The sequence below is a fragment of the Physeter macrocephalus genome, chromosome 9 (genome assembly GCF_002837175.3).
Source record: "Physeter macrocephalus isolate SW-GA chromosome 9, ASM283717v5, whole genome shotgun sequence".
NCBI lineage: Eukaryota > Metazoa > Chordata > Mammalia > Artiodactyla > Physeteridae > Physeter > Physeter macrocephalus.
Window position 1 is genome coordinate 45,600,120 of NC_041222.1, and position 23,657 is coordinate 45,623,776.

At 40.6% G+C, this 23,657-nt stretch overlaps 2 long non-coding RNA genes across 11 annotated transcripts in view; one reads left to right on the forward strand and one right to left on the reverse strand.

Moving 5' to 3' along the window:
- Positions 1 to 1,112, forward strand: part of LOC114486880 (uncharacterized) — a 70,602-nt gene extending 69,490 nt beyond the window's left edge. For both annotated transcript variants that reach the window (XR_008618230.1, XR_008618231.1), the window contains exon 4: positions 960 to 1,112. This is a non-coding gene — a long non-coding RNA (uncharacterized lncRNA). The remainder of the gene's footprint in view (positions 1 to 959) is intronic.
- Positions 1 to 23,657, reverse strand: part of LOC102980373 (uncharacterized) — a 127,523-nt gene that overhangs the window by 99,158 nt on the left and 4,708 nt on the right. For 7 of the 9 annotated variants that reach the window (XR_003681255.2, XR_447966.4, XR_008618229.1 and 4 more), the window contains exons 2-6: positions 12,643 to 13,063; positions 11,983 to 12,093; positions 2,265 to 2,357; positions 1,809 to 2,152; positions 1,093 to 1,173 (exon numbers count right to left, since the gene is read on the reverse strand). This is a non-coding gene — a long non-coding RNA (uncharacterized lncRNA). The remainder of the gene's footprint in view (positions 1 to 1,092; positions 1,174 to 1,808; positions 2,153 to 2,264; positions 2,358 to 11,982; positions 12,094 to 12,642; positions 13,064 to 23,657) is intronic. The other 2 variants (XR_003681254.2, XR_447968.4) reach the window with 1 other exon arrangement.

Here is a 23,657-nt window from a genome sequence, read left to right on the forward strand (position 1 = left end):
TATTTTAAGTTGCTGTTTTGGAGCGGTCTGTTCTACAGCAACTGGAATACTTATCAAGTGTCTTGATTCTATTTCATCTTCTGTCAACAGCTGAAGTCACTTTTCACCAGGAAAACAACCTAACAATCATTTAACAATGACTCCATCTACAATGATTCATATATCATGGTATCTGACTCTCCCATAATAACCGCCCTTTATCTACTATGCATTTGGTCACTGTGGCACTGGCATCATGTGAGAGAGCTATGCTTGTTTAACTTGGACAGTGCAAATTTTCTTTAAAAATTATAAAATTAATTCATACTCATGAAAATTCAAACTGTACAGATTTTTAGTGAAAGAAAAGAAAAAAAGTCCCGCTTTGATAGTTAACTTACACTCAATCCCACATCTTTTTGAGGTAACCATACCAAATCCAGTGTGTATCCTTTCAGACCCTTCTCTGCTTTTCTTTACCTTTATACACACACACTCACACACTCCTAAACACATGTCTTGGACATTTTCCTCCGTAGATCATGAGTTTCTTTTTAGTATGTTGTTAAAGCACAATCATCATACATAATATTGATGAGAATTATGATCGAGACAGAAAGATGATGATGATGGCTGCCATGTTTGAGTTCTGACTATGTGCCAGGTAATGCGGAACATGGAGACCTTGAAACTGGCAAATACTAAAAAACAGGGCTTTTGTTTCTGGAAAACCAGTTGTTAAATTTACCAGCAAGGACCATGTTTGTCTTTGCTTATTAATACACCCCCAGCACCTAGGACAGTGTCTAGCGCATGGAAGGCTCTCAATAAATATTTGTTGAATGAACAAATGAATGAATGTTTTAATCACAGCCTCATACAGTATTCTAATTGATTTACTTCTGGAATGAATGTGACCTACCAGTTTTATGAATGAGCTTAATTCCATAATATAGCGGCTATTTATTCTTTGTTTTCAGACATTTCTTTACATGGATAATTGGATTACCCTCTCTGTGGGTCACCAGAGCCAATGGCATGGCTGGAGCATGCAATTCACAGGAAGGCACAGTTCCCCAATGGTCAAGTGTTCATGCAAAAATAAATTCATACCTCATAATCAAAAAGTACCATCCTTTCTTCCTTCATATCTTTGGACAGCTTTTGTTATATTCATGGTTTCTTAGGAGCGACCTGGTCAAGGAAAAAAAACATACTGAAGTACACTTATACTGTGGGTATATGTGTATTTGCACAAGCAAACCTGGGCGTAGGTAGATCTTTCTGGAGGAATCTACATACATACATAATAAATAATATCTTCTTTAAACAGAACTGGTAGGAGGGTTGGTAGGAGGGTTGGTAGGAGACGAGGAAGAAAGCATGAATAATGAAACATTAAAAGGGTAAGAATCCAGGCTTTGTTCTCTGTCAGCAGAAGAAAATCATACCTGCAAGGTGGTTCTCTCCAAAATGAACCAACTACCCAGCTAAATATAAGCAACTTATGCACTTTAGGCCTAAAAGACTCAAGGCAGTGCGGTAACGATCAGGTGGGGAACAAAAGCATTCCCGGAGAGCAAAACTATGGACATTATTTAACCCTCATAACATGCTCCAGGTTTCAGGTCACTGACAATAATTATGATTTGTAGAATGATAGACGTCTACGTGGCACTTCCCCAATTCCATCTCTCCTCAAAATACAAATGCTTCCCAAAGCATATTTATCTTTTCAATTAATCTTCTTGTGGGCTCCCAGAAATTCTTTTGGGTCAGGCTGATCTGAAGGAGATGAAGGATAGTGATATTGGTGTGGGTTTACTCACCAATTATTCTTTAAGGCTGCTCTCTTCCAATGCTGGGCTAACATTCGGGCATTTAGTTGAATTTTTTTTTCTTCCCCTTTTTTTTTGGGAAGTTCCAAGAAACATTAGGAATCTCTGTTCTGTTTCTATGAAAAAAACTCATTAGGGTGTTATAAATGATGGTGTGGCTTTCATTTATGAGAGTCATGTATCACCACTGGAAAGTAGATATCCTGTGATTCCTTGCTTCTGAGACATAGCAATAATTTCCACCACTGAAAATGCAGCCATCATTCTGGTAGTCCTTTCAAAATCAAAGGCACTGGAAAAATGCAAAGAAGTGAGGAGAAAGCCATGTATTCCCCCTGTAGAAATCAAAGAGAATGAAATTAAGGGAATGTCTAAGAAAATTTCTAGCATGTCAAGGCTTTTTCAGATGAGCAAAATAAATTAACTTATCAAGAAACCTTGACTTACTTCACTTAGTATGATAATCTCTAGGTCAATCCATATTGCAGAAAGTCAGACACAGAATGATGAATATCATATGATCTCACTCATATGTGGAATCTAATTTTTAAAAAAGATACAAATGAACTTCGTTACAAAACAGAAACAGACATACAGATATTGAAAACTTAGTTACCAAAAGCGAAATGTGGGAGGGATAAATCAGGAGTTTAGGATGAACAGACACACTACTATATATAAGATAGATAACTGACAAGCACCTACTGTATAGCACAGGGAACTCTACTCAATATTCTGTGATAACCTATATAAGAAAAGAATCTAAAAAAGAATGAATATGTGTATAACTGAATCACTTTGCTGTACACCTGAAACTAACACAACATGGCAAATCAACTCTATTCCAATAAAATTAAAATGTTAAAAAAAACTTATCAAGAAATCTTAAATGAAAGAGTAGAAAAAGCAAAGCAGGGCACATTGCAAAAGTCCAAGGATGAGTCAATATTAGAAAAAACTATTAGTATAGTTCACTAAATTATAAGTCAAAAGAGAAAAACAGCTTTCTCCTCCTCCTCATCTTGTCCCCCCGCTTCCCTTCCTGACCAATTCAATCCAAAAGCCAGTAGCTAGGGCCAAGAAGAAATGGGTGTGTGCTAGAACTTGAGTGTGGTGAGAAGGGCAAACACAGGGGAGAGAACAGTGGTGGTAAATGAAAGACTGGTTTTACACAGGGTTTCATCACATAGGTAACGCTCTTACTGATAACAGAAGTCAGATTTCTTACTCTCAGAGGAGGGAGCTACAAATGTGGAATTGCAGAAAACTCAAACTTATGGAGTTGGAATGGGGTAAAAGTATCTCTATAAAGTCATGGTTTTTGACATATGGGTGGATGGATAAACACAGATAATATAGAAAACCACATACATATAAGTGTGTGTGTAGGTACACAGAAACCTAGATATATTCTCTAGCTCAGTCCACTGAGAGGGGTTTGGAGCAGTGAAACCCCAAAAACAGCACGCATACCTTAGAGATCAACTCTTAGTTTCTCAATAACATTTTCTCCTAAGAGGAACCAGGGCTTCTTGGGAAAATGGCTGATTCTAGGGCTGGGGAAGGCAAAGTACAAAATGAACTAGAGCATCTTCTTATACCAGAGAGTAACGGATCATTCACGGAATGAAGGGGATACACTAAAAGGACACAGATAACCAGTTTGACGGGCTCCCGTGGGTCAAATCTGGGATAATTTGACATCAAAAAATTAATCTGAGTAATGGATCATAACATGACAAATTAAATATGAAAGCATGGGTTCACACTAATATAATAAATGAATACACCTTTGATAAAGAATGGGATTTTTATACCCTTTCAAGGTATCTTTCCACAAAATAAAATTATTTAAAAGGGAAAGGAACAACTCCACAGGAGAGAAACCTGACAGATAACACCTTAATCAACGGATCAAACTGAACGTCATCAGTAATGGGACAAATCGAAACCATGTACCACTTGATAAGATACAATGTGAAGAACACAACCTAAAATTGAGGAACAATCTACAAAAGAACTGGCCCATAATTTTCAAAAGTGTCAAGGTCAATAAAGCCCAGAAAAGACTGAACAATTGTTCCATATTGAAGGAGACCAAAGGGACATGAAAAGTAAATGCAACATACAAGTCTTTTCTTTAATAACAGCTTTATGAAGATAAAATTCACAGCACATAAATTTCACCCTTTCCAAGTATACATTTCAATGTTTTTTACTACATTCACAGAGATGTGCAACCATCACCACCATTTAAGAACATTTTTATCACCCCAATAGAAACCTTGCACCCATTAGTAGTCACCCCCATTCCCTCTCCCAACACCCCCCAGTCCCTAGGTAATACTAATCTACTTTCAGTCTATGGATTTGCCTACTCTGGGCCTTTCATATAAATGGAATCATATCATATGTGATCTTTTCTAACTGGTTTCTTTTGCTTAGCATAATATTTTCAAGGTTCATCCATGAACCTTGTATCATGTATCAGCACTTCAATCCTTTTCTGGCTGAATAATGTTCCACTGCATGGAGATACCACATTTCGTTTACCTATTTATCAATTGATAAACATTTGAGTTGCTTCCATTTTTGGACTATCATGAATAATGCTACTATAAACATTTGTGTAATTTTTTGTACGGACAGCATGTGATTCTGAACTGGGTGTCATTGCGAAGTGGCTGGGACATTTGGCAGAACTTGAATGGGATCTACAGATTAGATGATAGTAATGTTTCAGTGTTTAGTTTTGGTGGTTGTATTTTGGTAATGCAAGAGAGTATTTCTTGTTTGTAGAAAATATACACAAAAGTATTTAGAGTTGATGGGTATTATGTCAGCAACAAACTCTCAAATGATTCCGGAAAAATAGTCATTTGTACTGTACTCACAACTTTTCTCCAAATTTGCAATTGTTTCAAGAGAGACAGAGAGCTCATGAGAGAGAGACTCATTCATATAAACAGATGCTAAAAAATATTTGATGAAATTCAGGAATTACTGTTAAATTTTAAAATTGTAAAAATATCTGAATAAGTGGATATTTACTTAGCAAATACATATTTGTTTTGATACATATCTCAAACCAAAAGCCAGTATCATGTTTAATAATTAAACTTTAAGGTATTCCTAAAGTCAGGAACAAAGCAAGGATGCCCATTACCACCACTATTATGTAGCATTGTTCTTGAATTTCTAGCTAATACAAGAAAAATATATGAAATTCAACATTAACTTAAAACACATTTCAAATGAATATGAATGTTCAGCAAGCTTACCAGTTATAAAACACATATACACACACACACACAAATATAACTTTTCTATAAATCAAGAATAATCTGATAGAAGACATAATCCAGAACACATCTAGTTATAATGAAATACAAAACTAAAAAGCAAATAAAACTGAGAAAATTGTTTGGGATAAATATTCTTTGCACTAAAATAACTAAGCCATCAAGCCATTACGAAAAATTAAAATGCCCTAATAGAAAAATGAGCAACAGATATGAATAGTTAATTCTCCAAAAGATAAAGTTAAAATGGCAATAGACAAGCAAAAAAATGTTCATTCTCACTAGTTATTAAAATACAAATAAAACAATGGAATATCATTTGTTTTTGTTCTTCAAACCATCAAAGACTTTTTTTATGATTATGAGTGCAAGTGTGTAGAAAAATCGGTGTTCTTATTGTTGCTGGTAACACATCCATATTCGTACAATGTTTCTAGAAGACAATATGACATATACAAACAAACGAAACAACTTCAAATGTCATATCTCTTAGCTCAGTAATTTCACTTCTAGGAATTTACCTTAATAAAAAATGTATATATATTTAGGTTCTTGACTCACAGACATGGAAAACAAACTTATGATTATCAAATGAGAAAGGGCGGGGAGGAGGGATATGTTAGGAGCTTAAGATTAACAGATACACAGTACTATACATAAAATAGATAAGCAACAAGGATTTACTGTATAGCATAAGGAACTATATTCAATATCTTGTGTTAACCTATAATGGAAAAGAATATGAAGAAGAATATATGTATATATAACTGAATCACTTTACTGTACACATGAAACTAACACAATATTGTAAATCAACTGTAATTCAATAAAAAAAATAAAAAAATTTAGGTTCATGGATGTTTATTAAAGCATTGATCACAATGACAAAAAAAAATCAAAACCTAAATGTCCAACAGCAGGGGGCTAGTTGAATAATCTACGAAGTTTTGATATGATTAAATATGTAGCTAATAAAAATGTTGTATGAAACGTTCACAGAGGATGGTTCAGTGCCATTGCAAAATGCTACCGACAATACATATGCATCCCTGTGCATAAAAACAATTGGCTTATATACATCAACATGTTAATAATGGTCATTTTGCTTGTTCACATTTTCCACATTTCCAAGTATTTATTTCATAACCAGAAGTCATCACAGCTTCTTTTTTTAAAATAAAAATAAACTCCGGAAGTGCTAGATGAGTCAATAGCAACCAGTGAGAAAAAACAGGGCTTTTTCTTATCAACGAAGTTCATTCTGAATCTAAAATCTCACGTGGCTGCCAACCAACCAAGACTGAGGACTCGCTGGCAGAAGTAGAGAATCAACAGCTAGGTAGCTAATAAACCCATTTTACATTTTGATGTTTGGACAAAGCTTGGAACATTGTGAGAGGTACACTTTAGGAGAGGTACACTTAAAGAACACTGTTTCCTGGGAGAGTCCAGAGGGTTCTATGATTAATAGCTAAAGGAGATGAGGAGATTTAACCCATAGAAGAGTAGAGTTAAGGGGAAGATACAAATGCTCTTCAAATTTCCAAGTGGCTATCGTGAGAAAGAGAGATTAGATTCATTATTGCAGTGGTTCCAAAAACAGATCAAGGACCAATGCACAGAAATTTCCCAGATAGCATCTAGGGACAAGGCAAAACTCTTCCAACAATCAGACTCACTCCACAAAGGAGCAGGAGGTGAGGCACACCAGAGGTCTTCCTGCAGAGGCTTCCAATTACTCTTCAGGGCTGTTGCAATGGAGATTCCAGCCCTGGGTAAAGGACTGTACTAAACAGACTCTAAGACCTTGCAGCTCCAAGTGAGGTCTGTGGACCAGTGGCATTAACATCACCTGGGAGCTTGATAAAAAGTGCGGCTTGTTGCTTCCATCCCTAGACCTAAGGAATCAGAACCTGTATTTTCACAAGATCCCATGTAATTCTTATGTGTACTAATGAGTGAGAAGCAGACCTGGAAGATACTGTCTAACTCTCCAGTTTCTCCATCTGCTTCGGTTTTCAGAGTCTTCTTTTGCTACTCCTCTTCCATGAGCTCTTTCATGATCTACTAAATAACCATGTAATAATTAGTTACTAATGGCAGAAGACCTGAGGGTGATTTGTGATAGAATGGTATAATGCACTTCCAAATTAATATAATCTGATGAATGATTATATTTCTTATTGGTGGGCATTTATAGGGGGAGGAGTCCTACTGACATCCATTGACAGGTAAATGAGTGTGAGTGCAGCCATGTATACTCTCCTTGAACCCAATGAATGAGAGCAAAACAAAAGCTCTGCCTTCCCATATTGATTCTCATTCACTAGTGCTACACGCTAGGCAGCAATCTGAGGCTGCCTTTCCACCTTGAGGACTGTCTGCAGAGGGGACAATGGCATCCTGCCTTCCAAGTATCCTATGCGCATTCATTAGTCCCGTCCTCTGGGACAACCCTATTCTTGTACAGACATAACTTTCCAACTCTCCACGGCTGATAGTCTAAAACTTCAAAAGATAGTGGAAACATAACCAGACCTCATGTATAAGACAAGAACCAGAGCATTTAATGACAGCTAGATGTTAAATGATGGGAAAATTAGACCTCACTTCTCTGGTAGCTTTTTCTTCCAGTCCCCAACTCACCATACTTTATACTGTGGAATAACCAACTGCTTCCAGTGCCTCACAAACACCATCCTTTCCACGCCTTCCTGTTACCTCCATCTGGAATGCCCTTTAGATTTGTCATTGCCTGGATAACCTCTGCTCATCCTTTAAGATTCAGCTCAGGATGCATCTGCTCCTTCAGGCAGCCTTCCTTCAACCCCAGGCTGCATGACGTGCCTCCCTCCTACACCCCGTTTGAACTTCCATTGTATCGTCTTAGACTAAGTGCTATCCAACAGAAATCTTTAACGGGAGCCACACAAATGTTCTAGTAGTACAGTTTTTAAACATTAAAAAGAAACAGCTGAAATTAACTTTAATTATGTGTTTTATTTAGCCCAGCATATCCAGAATGTAATCATTTCAACAGGTAATCAATATCATATTAAAAATTATTAATTAGATATTTTACATTCTTTTCCCATTTCGAGTCTCCAAAATCCACTGTGTATTTTACATGTAGAGCACATCTCAATTCGGACCAGCCACATTTCAAAAGCTTAAGAGCCACTCATGGCTAGTAGTGACTGCACTGGACAGCCAAGCCTTATACTGAAATAATCTGCTTATGGGTTTGTCTTCCCTACTGGAAGGCAAGCTACTCAAAGGCAAGGTCAATTTCTTACTTGTAGTTTCGTCAGTGTTGCATCAGTGCCTGAGATATAGTGAGCACTCAGCAAATGTTTGCTCAACTAAACTGACCTGAAGGTATTTTGAGAGGAGGTGGAATTTTAGCAGCTGCTCAAATGTAGAGCAGCTTATGTGTACTTATAATAATAATGGTGACAGGAATAATGGCTAATATTTTTGTCTTGGACCTCGTTCTATGCTCTTTAAATGTATTATCTTGTTCAGTCCTCACAAGAACCCCATATACTATGTAGCATTATAACCTCCGCTTTATGCATAAAGAAACTTGCCTCAAATCATACGGCTACTAAGTGGAAGAGCCAGGACTTACTGAAATAGTTATAGAAAAACAAAGTAAATGACAATTAGACACACACACACATTGCGTAATAAATAAAAAGTCAAAAATAAACTATATTCACAGACATGGTAGGCCTACTTCGATAGGTAGACCTACCCTTGAATTTCCTTTACCAACCTCACCGGCATCTTTTCTGGGGCTTCTTGATCTGCTGAGTTTTGCCTTATCCAGGGTGTACCCCTTTGCAAGTTTTTGAACCAACTCTTTCTGGCTGGAAATTTCATATCTTTCATACTTGCCTTCTAAGCTACTTGCATCCTGCCTGTCTCGTCAAAATGGCAGCGCTTTTCACAAACCACTCCAGTGAAAAGTCACCTTTCTCAGTGCCTAATCTTCTCCCAGGATATGGAGAGAGAGTGGGGCATAAACTGTTTTCCTCCACGCGCTGCCCCCAGAGGACCCCTCAGTCTCGCTCACGTGGCCTGGGGGAGGGGGAAGTGAGCCATCACTGCTGATGTGCGCTTTGTGTAAGGGAACTAGGCTGAACTGTGCTTAAGAAAAATGATGCAGATTTCAATTTGTGTGTGTGAGTGTGTACAAAAATTCCATTATCTCTAAACCACAGGAACCAGAACCACATCTGGCAAAGGAAATAAAGCTGGAGACGCGAGGAAAGAATAGATTAGCAGAAGCCTTGAAAACAGGCCGCCGCGTTTAGATTTGATGTGGTGGGAAATAAAAATCCCTGGAGGGTTTCTGAGCAAGGGAGTGATGTGATGAAAACAGTGATTAAGGAAGATGAAATGCAAGTGGGACAAATCAAAGGGAGGGACCAGGATCTGAGGGGAGGCAGTCTTCCGGGCGCTGGAAGGCAGGGAGGGCGAGAGAGAAAGCATGGGGATTAGAAACAGGAACCGGGATTCTCTATGAATTAACATATGCCACCCGGAAGTCACTTTACTACCAAGTTACCACCCGTTTTTTATGCTCTTACCCTATTTGGGAAAGCAAAAATAAACCCACAAGGAGCTGAATATTGTCATTAAAATGATAATAAAATTTCCTCTCTGTGAATATAATAGTTTAACTGTATGTGTGCCCTGCTGAGCAAATGAGCTTTACCGTGAGCCTGTAGAACGGTTTGCAGGGCAGAAGTGGAGCTCAGAGAAATTTATATTAAGCCCTTATTCACCAAAGATACAAGCCAGTGAAAACAAAGCAATTTTTTTTTACAGAGAAAGACAAGTATCATATGCTATCACTTATATGTGGAAAAAAATTAGACATTTACAAACCACAAACAGACTGACAGACATAGAAAACAAACTTATGGTTACCAAAGGGGGAAGGGGGCGCACATGAACAGAAGGGATAAATCAGGAGTTTGGGAATAACAGACACACACGACTATATATAAAATAGATAAACAACACAGACATACTGTATAGCACAGGGAACTATATTCAATATCTTGCAATACCTATAATGGAAAAGAATCTGAAAAAGAATGTATATCTATAATATACAATGTTTACATTTTATATATATATAAAACTGAATCACTTTGCTATACCCCTGAAACTAACACAACACTTTAAATCAACTATACTGAAAAAACCCCCAAAATTCTTTCAAGCAGCCTCATGTGGATGAAGCCCATAGGACAGAGTAGAAATGGCTGTCCCCAAGGTGGCAGCCCCAGCCCAAGAATGCCCCAAACTCACTGCCCCACAGGACTCTGAAAGCATCCTTTACAAGTCAGATTCTATAGTGGCAGAAATCCGCAAAGAACTTGGGTTAACCAACACTATATACCAACGCCCCATGCCCTAAGCCATCAAGTTCTCTAATTCTGGCTGCAATTTTACATGGTCCAGAGACTCAAAAGTGATTTGCATTCCAGTTTAGATCTGGAAAGCGCCTTGGAGAATATCTAAACCTATAGTTGAAGAATATTTTCAAGCTGCACACCATGGAAATACAATGGATAAATATCAAAATGAGCTCCTTGGGTAGGGACTGTTGCGAAAGGCCCAGAATTCCACCAACTCATTCTCTTCCTTTCGCTACCCTAGCCCCCCTCTCCCCGCAGCTTACACACGTTGCGGCAGACAGACCCTGAACCCCTCCCCAGGACCTTGGGGCTGAAAAGAAAGCAGTCTGCAAAACACTGAAGAGTCCACTATTTTTGTTTTGTTTCCGCTTCTTGTGACAGATGAACAAACTGAAGCCCAGAAAGCTAAAACGGGACTTCCATTTCCAGCCACTAAATAACTCACAAAGCCGCATCCTAGAAACCCCAACAATGCTGGCTAAATGCAAATATCCATTTAAATGCAACAAATGAACTCACAAAGGCATAAACTCCTCAATCTGAAAATGGCTATAACGTATGACCCAGCAATTCCATGTCCAAGTGTGGACCCCAGAACCGTGGAGATGCACCACTGGGTCATGGAATCACTTTAGTAAATTGCAAACAGCATATTTGTTGGTGTGTGAAATAGACCAGACCGAACTGGATTATAGCTGAACAGACAACAAGGGTAATTATTCTGAGAAATTTTATTACCCATACACTGTGCATACACACAGACACACAGAAATGTAGCACACGTATGTGCTGGGTTTCCATGTAAAGTGTATGTTTAACTGTGGGTGTAGACAAAACATTTTGAAAAAAATGCTATTTTTGCGAAGCTTTTGTATGTTAGTACAGGAAACGAACAAGAACACTCATGGAAGCATTGTTTATCATAGTGCAAAATTAGAAACAATCTAATTATTCATCAACAGGAGAATGGAGATAGATATAGATGCATAGATAGACAGACAGACAGACTGACGTCTGTTCACAAATCATTACAATATATAGTAGTTAAAATGAACGGATCAGAGCTTTGTGGCTGAAATCTAATGCTAAATTAAAAAAAAAAACAAGTTGCAGAATGCTATGCACATTGTATTTACAGTTATTTAATGTTTTAAAACATGCAAAACAAGAGTACCTATTGTTGAAAACACGTATACAGAAGAAGTATGAAAGCATGCAAATTCAGGACAGTGTTAAGCTCTGGGGTAGGAGGAAGGGAAATGGGGTTAAGGAGGAATCCACAAAAAACTCAGCTAGGTCTGAAGCGAACTCATCCAAATGTCAGGATTGCCTAGAAATCGATGGTGGCACACACAGTTCTGTTATTATATTCTCCCTATTTTTTGTTGTTGATTTAAAAAATTCTTTTTGTAAGTCACAGATACTTACATGAGACCAGATGTCTGATTGGCGGGGTCATCTGGAAGAAACCCCAGCAGGACCCCGAATCTGATTTCCAATCCAGTCTTCTTTCCACATGGCTCCCAGTGCAGGATCTGTCTGCAAATGAAGGACTTACATCATTTCGGTGTTAATCTTAGTAACTTATTTTTACCTGAGAGATATTGTTCCTCACAGTTCATCAAGGCCACATCTGCTCTGGCCAGAAATAGCACAAAGCACACTTGCTCTGTGAGGCTGAGCTGTTGCTTCACAGTTTGCCACCTGGCTCTGTTTCCCAGCTTCGCTCATGCATTGCAACAAAATGCTAAGCCACTGAAAGGTCGGTAGAGAGATGATCTAAACATGCAAAAAGTATACGCAAAAAGAGAGAGAGAGAGAGAGAGAGAGAGAGAGAGAGAAAAACAGAAAGAGGAGAGGGAGAAGCATTTGCATGTGAGGAAATAGACAAAGTCATCAGTCTAAATTAAAGTCAGAATACTGCTCAGGAACCATAAAACACACAGGGGGGTTATTTTAGATGATGGGAAGAACTTGAAATAATGGCATTTCGTAGCCTTGAAGTGCAAATACACAATCTAATGGGAAGGGGTTTGTTAGCATTTTTTCTAGTCTATTTTAAGACAAAAACAAGAAGACAAATGATACCTTGGCAATGACTGGAGAGCCTTATGCAGAGAGATTTATTACACCTTGGAAAGTTCAGGGCAGTGTTTTTTGTTTTCTTCAGTGGCTTAAAACAATAAAAGTTTACTTTTCATAATGAGTCCGCCCCAGGCTCTTCTCAGTATCATCATCATCTTAGCTCCAAACCCATGCTGATGAAGCATCCACTCTGCAGAATTTTTGGATGTGATGGCGGAGGAGAAAAAGAGAGATCCTGAGGGTGTCATGTCAGCAGTTTAATCCTCAGCCCAGAAGTAGCACATGTCACTTCAGGGCAGTGGTTTTTATCATTGGATCCTTTATGCTCTTCAAGTTACCTAAGAGGCTCTTCCCTCTTTTTCTTCTCTAAGCATAACTTCCGGGTCGGCTTTAGCTTTTCAGGTGCGTGAACCAAAGCTTTCTGCTGTTGGAAAAGAAGGTAACTCTTGTAGTAGAGTGCCTGGAACAAATCTTCTCTGGAGTCAAGGAGTAAACTGTATATGATTATGTTTTTAGATACTTCTCACCCTGGAATGCTTACCTGTTATCATGAGCTATGAAAGTACTCTTTTCATACTGCTGGAGAAAACTCAGATCTGTGACAGAATTCCTCCTGCTGTCTCGAGAGCAAACATAGCAACACCTAACATTTACTGAACACTTACTCTTCTCAGGAAGGCACTACTGCTAGCCCATTTTGTAGATAAGAAAAGTGAGATACCAGAAGGTTAAGTAATATCCCTCGGGTCACCCAGAAGAAATGGTAGAGCCAGGATTTGAACCTAGGCATTTGGTTCTAACAGCCTGGCCTTGTAATACGTGTCACACTCTATCCAGGAGGTGGTATTTAAAATAAGTGAAGGCAGCTATTGAAATGACAGCACCAGGTTATGTTAGGAGCCATGGAGCCTCTACTTCAGATACAGGGGGTCTAAGAGGGAAGTATTCACACACCAGTGAAGGTGACAGTGGTTTGATAAAAATCAGAATCCCTTCCTTAGGGCTCGTAGCAACCCAGAACATTAGCTTCAGGGCTCCTGTGTATTCTACCCTACCTAAGTTATGGCTAATTTCTGTTATGCCCCTCAACCCCCAGAGAACGAAAATGGAGATGGACTTGGAAATGATATCAGATAAAAGTCAGAATTCTTAAGCTTGAGCGCAGTATTGCCACTTACTAACTACATGGATTCATTTTCCTCACCTTCCTCACCTGTTGAATGAGAAAAAGAATTCCTGCTACATAGGTAGTGAGAGTCGAATCAAATAGAGGCACAGAGAACTGTGATTGTACACATTCACATTGTCGACCCAGGAACTTGTTCTCCCTTTATTCCATAAGTCAAAGCAAAACAACAAAATGCTGTAAACACGTATGAAAGACTCAGGTGAATGCCCCAAAGCCTTCTATTGTCGAATTAGTATCAACCTTGGTTAAGTCATTTTCCCTTTTCTTTCCCCATCTATAAGAGGAGGGATATTAATCACTGAAGTCTCTTCCAACTTTGATACTGCGCGATTCGTTTCATCCCAGATCGAGGAGAAGTGAACTAGAGTTTTTACATGGTAGTTTGGCTACCTGCAGACCACCTTACCCTCTTAAGGTGAACACATGCCTAGGGTCCCACCAATCACACAGGATCCATGGGAAAATCGAACAGCTCCAAGATATAATTAATTGCCCCCAAGTTTACGTGTTAAAGAGAACTGGATTCTGCACCGGAACCAGGTGGATATCTGGTTTAGCAGGCAACCTGCTAGAAATGGGGGTGGTGGCATTCCAGCACTTTTGTTCTGGGTAATGCCAGACACATGAGGAATGCAGGACAGAACGACCTTTGAGGGAGCTTCTAGCCCTATGACCTCATGTGACTGCTTCACTGATAAGTATCACTTGAAAATGATGTTGGGTATGACCAGGCATACCAGGCTGGGAGCCAGAGCCAGGTCTTTCCACAGCGAGACACGTCAAATGTGGCAAATGTAACGTGAGGGAGTGACTGGAGTGTGGTCCTGAAGCAGCTGTGTGCCAGCTGAATGCTCTGCCGGCCCCTCCAGAACCGGGTTGACCCATTCCAGGGGAAGCCAGCCCCCTGGGGAGCCTACGTGCTGTGGCTGAGAACGATGGGTCCATTCTCAAAGGGAAAGGGCACAATCGGTCACTCTGATCACAGTCTATTACATGGACCCTCCCCCAGCCATCCCATCCCAGCCTGAAGCAGATGATAGGAACAGTCACCTATGCAGCACGGAGCCCCGTCAGCAGCCTGGAGATCCATCATAATGCCCGCAAGCTGAGTGGCCAGTACGGTCACAATGAGATGAGCACGGGTGGCCTCCCGAATCACCATGCACTGGACACCCATTAATAATTCAGTCTGTGCCTCTAGCAGGCCGTGCTCATCCCTGCCTAAGGGCCTCTGCACTGGCTGTTCCCTTCTGAAAAGCCTGGCCCCCGGGTCTCACACAACTGGCTCCTTCCTGCAATTCAAGTTTTATTTCCAGTATCGCTTTCTTAAGCCTTCTAAGCACACACCCTCCCAAACTCTCTATCACAACACTCCATTTTATATTTCATACAGCACTTCTCATTATCTGGAATGATCCTGTTCATTTATTTTTCTGGTTTATTGTCTATTTCCCCTGTAAAATGTTAATGAGAACCAACATCTCCTGTGTCTTCTCCAATCTGCTCTCAACACCTAGAAAAATATCTAGCAGATAATAAGGGATCAAGAAAAAATTAGCAAAATTAATGCATTAGTTAATGAGTTAATTCTATCTAGGACAGGTGTGGACCGGCACAAAGAGGGCTCCCCTCTCTGTGCCGTGTAGCAGTGGTAAGATTTCACGGCTCCAGGGGAGCTTTCATAGACACCTCTCCCCATTTCATGAGCCATCCTCTGTCCTCTCCCCCATTAAAGATCTGAGAATCACTCCCTGATCCATAGGGATTGGCTTCCGACATCTATATTTTAGGAATGATTTTGGTTGCAAAGTAACAACAATAACAGCAACCTATTGTAGTGCACTGTAATTTCCACGAAGGGGTTATCATTTTTCTCAAGAACAAATCAGGAGGTGTTGGGTCCGGTGTCAGTGTTGCAGCCCTACTGTAAAGACATCTTGGCTCTCCCTCCTTTAAAATCCCTGCTCCTAGCACACAACTTGCATCTGGTGCTTGTCACATCACAGTCACAAGATGACTGCGGCACCACCAGGCATCATGTCTGAACTCCAAAGAAGGGGAAAAGCAAAGGGAGAAAGAGCCATGCCTTGTGAATTTGTTGTTCCTTCTTATTGGGAAAACAAAAGCTTTTCCAGAATCCATATCCAGCCCCCTTCTATTTACATCTCCTACCTTAGTACTGGATCACAAGGCCACCCCTAGACCAGTTCCTGACACAGGGCAATGAGATCACTGTGCCTGGTTTATACTGTCACACTGCATCCACTGGGGCTGGAGAAAAAGACCCATTTTCCATGAGATCAAGGTGATATATCATAATTAAGTGGCCTAGAGTGGACATTTCACCCAAAATTAGAGCTGAGGCTCACATAAACCGAGAGTGAAAAGCAGATGCCTTGAGCCATCATGCTTCTGAAGTTTCTGAAGCTTTGGCTGTTCCAAGCGTTTAAATTCCATCCGATGCTGAAATATCTACCCAATATATTTTCTTTTTTTTCTTAAGCTGGCTCAAAGATAGTGTCTGTTATTCAAAACCAGAGGGTCTTCGTTACAGGAGCATCTAACTACCAGCATCCTGCATGGCCCATGAGGCTGTGCTGCGTGGTTGCTGTAGGGTGTTAGACAACCCATTCCTATCTCCCTCAGGAATGACAGCCCTTTGGACCAAACACTCTGCTCCCCCTGCGGTGACCCAAACGCTTAGACGTTATGTCATCAGCCTGACAACCTCCCCCCCTTCACCTTCAGACAGTATTTGCTGAGATCCCCAGTGTACTGGGAGGCCCGCTGGGTACTAAAGGCCTGACTTGTGACAGAGGGATGGGGTTTGCGCAATAACACCCACACTAACTAGTGGAGGAGATGTCACATCTCACATCCATGACAAAGGCCGAAACAGATCAGGTCTTCTGATTGTGAGCCCAGTACTTTTTTTTCTTTTTTAAGCCATCTGATTCTCCGGGACACACACACACACACTCTCTCTCTCTCCCCCTTTTGCTCACAAAAAACAGTCATCCACACCCTCACAATTAAGAAAGATCCTAATGAGTGAAAAGCCTGGCCAGTCCAGCTTAGTATTCCACCCCTGCTAATCAGCCATAAGGAATATCTGGTGGAGATTATAAGAATTGCCACACACGTATCTAGAGAGAGATCTCTGCAGGTCCCTTGCTCTATTTCCTATAAATTTATTCTAAATTCTTTCCCACTGTATATATCTCTTCAACTTACACAAGTTTTAGACAGGATTGCTCAAAATGTGTTGCTTGCAAATTACAGGTTTACATGGACAAATGGTTCCCTAATCAGATGACTTTGGAAACACCTGATTAAAGGAAGTTCAATGCTTCTTCTTGAAAGACATGGCAAAGCCTTCAGTATTCCAGAATGCATGATGAGTAGCTACAAGAGGGATGCAGTGTGTGGCATCTTTCGAATTTCTTTAACCACTGAAATTTCTCCCTTGGTGTATGTTGAAAGGCTGGTGATGCAAGAGATAAGCTTTGGGAAACTGCTAAGGGGAGGGGCACAGAGGGGAAATCCTAGAAACTACTACCTCTTTTAAGTACCAAGAGACACAGTGTATCAGTTGGTTAAGTAGGCCCCGTGCCATTTTATGTGTACCCCTAGTGGATGTCAGCAGGTAGTTAGAAATGCCACTTAGTCCACTGTTGCCAAGTTCTACATCGCAGCTGCTGTCCTGGGTGAAAAGCACATTAGTCTAGGGGAGAGTGCACTTGGGTTCTTGGGCTGATCCTGTTATTTCTCTGATCATCAGGTTTCCCGCCTTCAAAATGAGCACACTAGACCACAGAAATGATACCTGCTCTAACACTGTTCACACCATCTAGAAAATGAACCAGAGGGATAGGAACCAAAACCCATTATTTTAGAATACTTATTAATAAATTAAAGACGGTGAATATGTAATCTGCTGTGATTTTTAAAGACTATTGTCATATTTTGGCTGCACTGCGCAGCTGGTGGGATCTTAGTTCCCCAATCCCCTCGGCAGTGAACTATGAGGTTCTAATCACATCCCTGTATCCTACCTCTGTGAAAAAGAAAATGGTCTTCTGTGTGTCTAAGGGAACAAGAATATTAATACTTGTGTAATTACATGTGTAATACTACACATGGTGTAGTAGGGGAAAAAACCTAATAAGGGCATCAGAAGACCAAAATTCTAGTCAGTCTTTAGACAGCTATTGTTATGAGTTGAATTGTGTCCCTCCATCAAATTCATATGTTGGAGTCCTAACCCCCAGCACCTTAAAATGCAACTTTCTTTTGGAGATAGGGTCTTTATGGAGGTAATCAAGTTAAAAGGAGGTCAGGAGGGTAGGCCCTAATCCAATATGACTAGTGGACTTCTAAGAAGAGAAAACTTGGACACAGACACACCTAAGTGGGAATATGATGAGAATAGACACAGGGAGAAGATGGCCATTGATAAGCCAAGGACAGATGAGGCCTGGAACAGGTCCTTCCCTCACAGGCCTCAGAAGGAACCAACCCTGCCAACACCTTGGTTTTGGACTTCTAGCCTCCAGAACTGGGAGACAATAAATTTCTGTTGTTTTAGCCACTCAGTCTGTGGTACTTTGTTACACAGCCCTGGCAAACTAATACAGCTGTGCTCTTGGCTAAGTCTTCTAATATCTCTGGGTCTCAGTTTCCTCACCTATAGCATTAGGGGGTAGATGACCTTTGAAATTGCTTTTATCTCTAGTGGTTAATGGTTAAGGATGAATATAGCCTCTCACTAGTTCTGCTGAGATATAAACATGTACCATCTTCTGAGAAAAGCTTTCCCTCTTGTCTACAGAACAATGGATTACAGACAAACTGATACCATCTTTGATAATCCTGTCTGGCCATCCTAATTTATATTTCAGTAATGACTTTGGGAAGCAAAATAAGGAAGAGAGGAGGGTCAAAGTAATTCTGATGAAAGGCTGCAAATGGATAAGTTCACCCCTTTCTACAAGAAATTCATCATTTGAAAAAACTGGCTTATAACAGATTCCAAGGAGGTGCCGGGGTGGGTTCAGATGGAAAGGGCAATAACAAATGTGAGTTTCATGGCATGGCTCCCCATGGCAGAACCTCTGTAAACAATAAAAGCACACACTTTGTGCTCTCTTCACAACTCATTTCTGGGTGTTCTCTCCCCCTCTTCCTCTCTCTCTCTTCCTTTCTAGTGTTTATCATGAAAGAAAATATGTTTCAGGCACAACTACTGAACTTCTGGGTGCTACTATCCTGTTCCATCTCACCAATAAACCAGTTAATAACAATGGCTTTGTGCAACCTTTATTGACCTCACATCAGTATTATCATCTTGGTATAAATTCCAGGCTATTAATGCACCTTCAAAGCCTGGAATATAGTATTAATGCCAGAATCATAATTGGTAAGAAGAGCATTCTGGCAGCTGAAATTGCAATTCTAAATGCTATAAAACAGAACTGATATGCTAGTTCCCCTTCTCTTTTAACTCACTGAATGTATACTCTCCTGCCAAAGGATATGAAGATAAGCGTTCTAGTCTATGATATGATTTTACCATCACTAAGAAGCAATGATAGCGTGATCTTCTTAAGAAGCAGCTGGCTATATTATGTTAATATAGTAGCATCAACTATAGCAAAACAAAAATCAACATACTTGGCAAGCATCCATCCACATTTAAATGGACAGTGCTTGTATTAGTCAGGGGTCCCCATAAGATGGAATACTCTAATTAGATAATTCAAAGGCTTATTTACCAAGGAACTTTTTACAAAGGTGTACTCAGGTTGAAATAAAACCACAAGGAATTGTGGGCAATAATCTGGGGTTGGGAGCTGAACCACTGTTACCAACCCTAGGTACAAGGACACAAGGAGGAGGGGTTGGCAGAACCTGGAAAAAGAAAGCCATATAGAGAAAAATGTCTTGAAAAGAGTAGTGGTGTTCCATCTAGGGACCTTGCCCAAGGTGTCCCCACAAGGACAGAGTAAGGAGGATAAGTACCCTGACCTCACTCACCCCCCTCCCTTCAGTGTTCTGCCAGGGCTCTCCACTGATCAAATTCAACCAGAGACAGAACAGGGTGCCCACTGACGTGGCCCATAAGAGTCAGCCTCTAAAGACCAGGGTGAGTAGATCTGGAGGGGCAATTGGATGACATACAGCGGAGTGCTACATAACCCAACAAACTCATAGAAATATTTGTAAATTTTGTAAGAGCAGAAAATGTCTGCTCTTGTTCACCATTTTATCCCCAGCTATGTCATTCCAACACCAATTTTCCAATTCTCTGACACCGACTGGGTGCCCAATAATTTAATTCAATGTGACATTAACTACCCAGAGTTAGCACAGACCCCAGAAGGTAAGGGCTCAGTCCCACTTCAGACACCAGCTGCAAATGGGGTCCCCAGACGAGCTTCACTTCTGCCCAGCCAACTATAAATCTGGAGGTACCCACAACCCCTACTCAGGTTCAGTAATTTACTAGAACAACTCACAGTTCAGGGAAGCTCTCTACTTTCTCTTACAGTTTTATTATCAAGAGTACAGCTCAGGAACAGCCAAATGGAAGAGATGCATAGGGCAAGGTACAGGAGTAAGGAGGGCACAGAGCTTCCACACTCTTCAAGTGCACCACCCTCCCAGCACATCAACGTGTTCACCAACCTGGAAGCTTCTAAATTTACTAAACCTTTGGCCATTAGTGCTTGAACTCGATCTCCAGTCCCTCTCTCCTTCCCAGAGGTTAGAGGTGGGACTGAAGTTCTACTCCTCTAGTCACATGGTTGGTTCCTCTGGGGACCAGCCCCCATCCTGAAGCTTTCTAAGTACCCCACCTATAGTCACCTCATTAGAATACAAAAGACACTCCTATCACTGGAAATTCCAAGGATTTTAGGTGCCAGGAACCAGGACAAAGACCAAATATATCTTTTTATCATGCCACACCAGCACGTTGTACCACAGTGTCTGGCACGTAACAGACACTCTGTATTTGTTAATGGATGATACAGTCTCCAGTGGGTCACTCTAAAGTTCTTTCTCCTTTCCTTCTTTCCTTTTGAAAGATTGCTAAATTTTTTAAGCCAAAACTATACATGGCTTTAAGCTTCTCCTTCCCCTCTAGTCAGATAATCTAGAGAAGACAAAGCCTGACTGGCTTCCAGAATCCTAGGGCACTTCACACCTCTGATATACAAAGCACAGAGAGACTCAAAGGAGAAACAGTCACACAGATTTTTTAGAGATGGAATCTAAACTACTGATATACAACCTGCCCCAGTCTCCTCAGAGTTGTATCCCTTCTTGCCACCTTCACTACAAACAGATTCTGTAGTCCTAAACAGAAGTAGGAAGCTAGGGCTGGACATTTGCTAGAGATGGTAGGCTATTTTTGCTTATATAATATATTGTACAACATGCCACCAAAAGGACTTTATTATGTTTTGGATAGTTTCCCAATGATACGAATCCCACCTTATACTTTTAACGTCCCAAGGTAACCAGCATTTTACATGTCAGGGAAAACTGGATCTCTACCAGGAGAAAATCTGAAACCAGGGATGAAGAAAATGCAGAACATAGTAGAGATATTCTAAATCCATTAACAGGGGGAAAAAAAAACCCCCAAAACCCACAAAGCTGAAAAACAAACAAATCCATTCAAGGCTGATATGCCTTGAAAATACAGTATGAAATTCTACTTTATGTAGCCCGTCAAGTTCTCAGGGCAGCACCCTCTCACCCGCCTGCTTGTAAGCCTCACAAGCGTCCTATTCTAATAAAACACTTCTTATCTATCAAAAAAAAAAAAATGAGGGTTAGGGGAAGAGCAGTGAAGTTTTCCACCCATCAGCAGACCTAGCTGTCAATGTGATGGACTGTCATGAGGCTTCTCTACAGCAACAGCCTCCTAATATTAACAAAAGGAGCCAAGCTCTATGACCAAAATCTGAAGCCTCAACCTAAACAGTTATCCAAAGGCTTGATCAGGTCCCTTTGGAGAATATTTTTAGGCTGTTTACACACCCATGACCCATCTTTCTGGGGAAAGGGGCTCCTGAATTTCCTCAGCTGAGCGTCCTCTCTGGCCAGTGCATCCTCTGTGCACGGGACACCTCCTTTGACCAACAGCATCATTTCAGGCACTGATCAGAAAAGGCGTCCAAGAACAGATTGTGATCACTTGCAAAAGCTTGCTAGACACACCTGATAGTGGAAAGAAATGCCTAAGGCAGTTGTTCTAAACCCAGTTGATCATTCTAAATGACCTAGGGGGAAGGGAAGACGGGCATGGCCAGAGGTCGCTGGAAAGAAAGACAGTGAGAGAGAACTGAGTGGATATCTGGGCCCACCCAAGTGTACAGAATCATATCTGGAGGTGGGGACCAGGTGTCTTTTTTAAGTCACACCAACCTACCCCCACTACCACCCCATCATACAGTGGAAGAGACACAAAATTTTGCTTTTCATATCTCTAAACGATACACTGGATTGGTTAGACTGGAATTACATGGGGAACTTTTTCAAAATATACATGTGCAAGACCCTCCTTACCCACCACCCACCTCACCATTCTGAGAAACCTTACGTGGTGGCACCCTATGAATTTTGCAAGAAAGAGCTCCCTAGGCCATTTCGACCCTCCCCCTCCCTCCCTTCATCCTGCCCCATTCCCAGTTGAGATCCACTAAACACTAGTTCCCTATTACACTCAATTACTAGAAAGAAATATATTTGGGTCACATATCTTAATTTCCTGCTGACATACCTTAATGGAATTAATATTTAACAATACACACTTGACTTAGATCAGAAATGCCTGATAAAGTTTTTCTACTTGAATTTTACATTGTTATACCTTCTGGAAAATCATTTTCAATCATCTGATACTTTACTCAACATCCATTACATAAACCTTCACAAAACGCCATGTCTAACAAGAGATGGTCCCCCCCCCAGCAGAACATGTCTGTGTCTTTCTAACAGACAGTGATAATGAGATATTGCAAAGCATTTGCCCTGATGCCTCAGCTGCTAGAAAACAAGCCTTAAAAAAAAAAAAAAAAAGCAATAACTAACACTGGTGAGGATCCTTGGAAATGGCTTGTAAGACAGTGCTATCGATAGAACTTTCTGTGATGCTAGAAATGTACTATATCTACACTGTCCAATTCAACAGCCAATAGGCACATGTGGCTCGTGAGCACTTTAAATGTGAATAGTGTGACTGAGCAGTGAATTTTAAATATTATTTAATTTCTTTTTTTTTTTTTTTTTTTTTTTTTTTTTCTGTACGCGGGCCTCTCGCTGCTGTGGCCTCTCCCGTTGTGGAGCACAGGCTCCGGACGCGCAGGCTCAGCGGCCATGGCTCACGGGCCCAGCCGCTCCGCGGCACGCGGGATCCCCCTGGACCGGGGCACGAACCCGCGTCCCCTGCATCGGCAGGCGGACTCTCAACCACTGCGCCACCAGGGAAGCCCCAATATTATTTAATTTCAACTAATGTAAATTTAAATAGCCACATGTGGCTAGTGACTCTATGGAACGGCATGGTTCTAAGGCCACTTTTTATATTTAAACTTAGAGTTAATACATACGCATAAGTAAGAGGACACAAAAATTTTATAGTAGTTTCAACTTAGGTACAAATGTTATATGTAAATTGTAAGAGTGTCCTCGGCCTTTAGTAATATTATTCAAAAGGATTTGTGCATTTCCAGGGTTGACTATAGAAACTTGGCTGCTCTCAATAAAAAGCGAGCTCAGGTCATCTCTCTGATGCAGCCTGATTTAACCTGACGTGCCT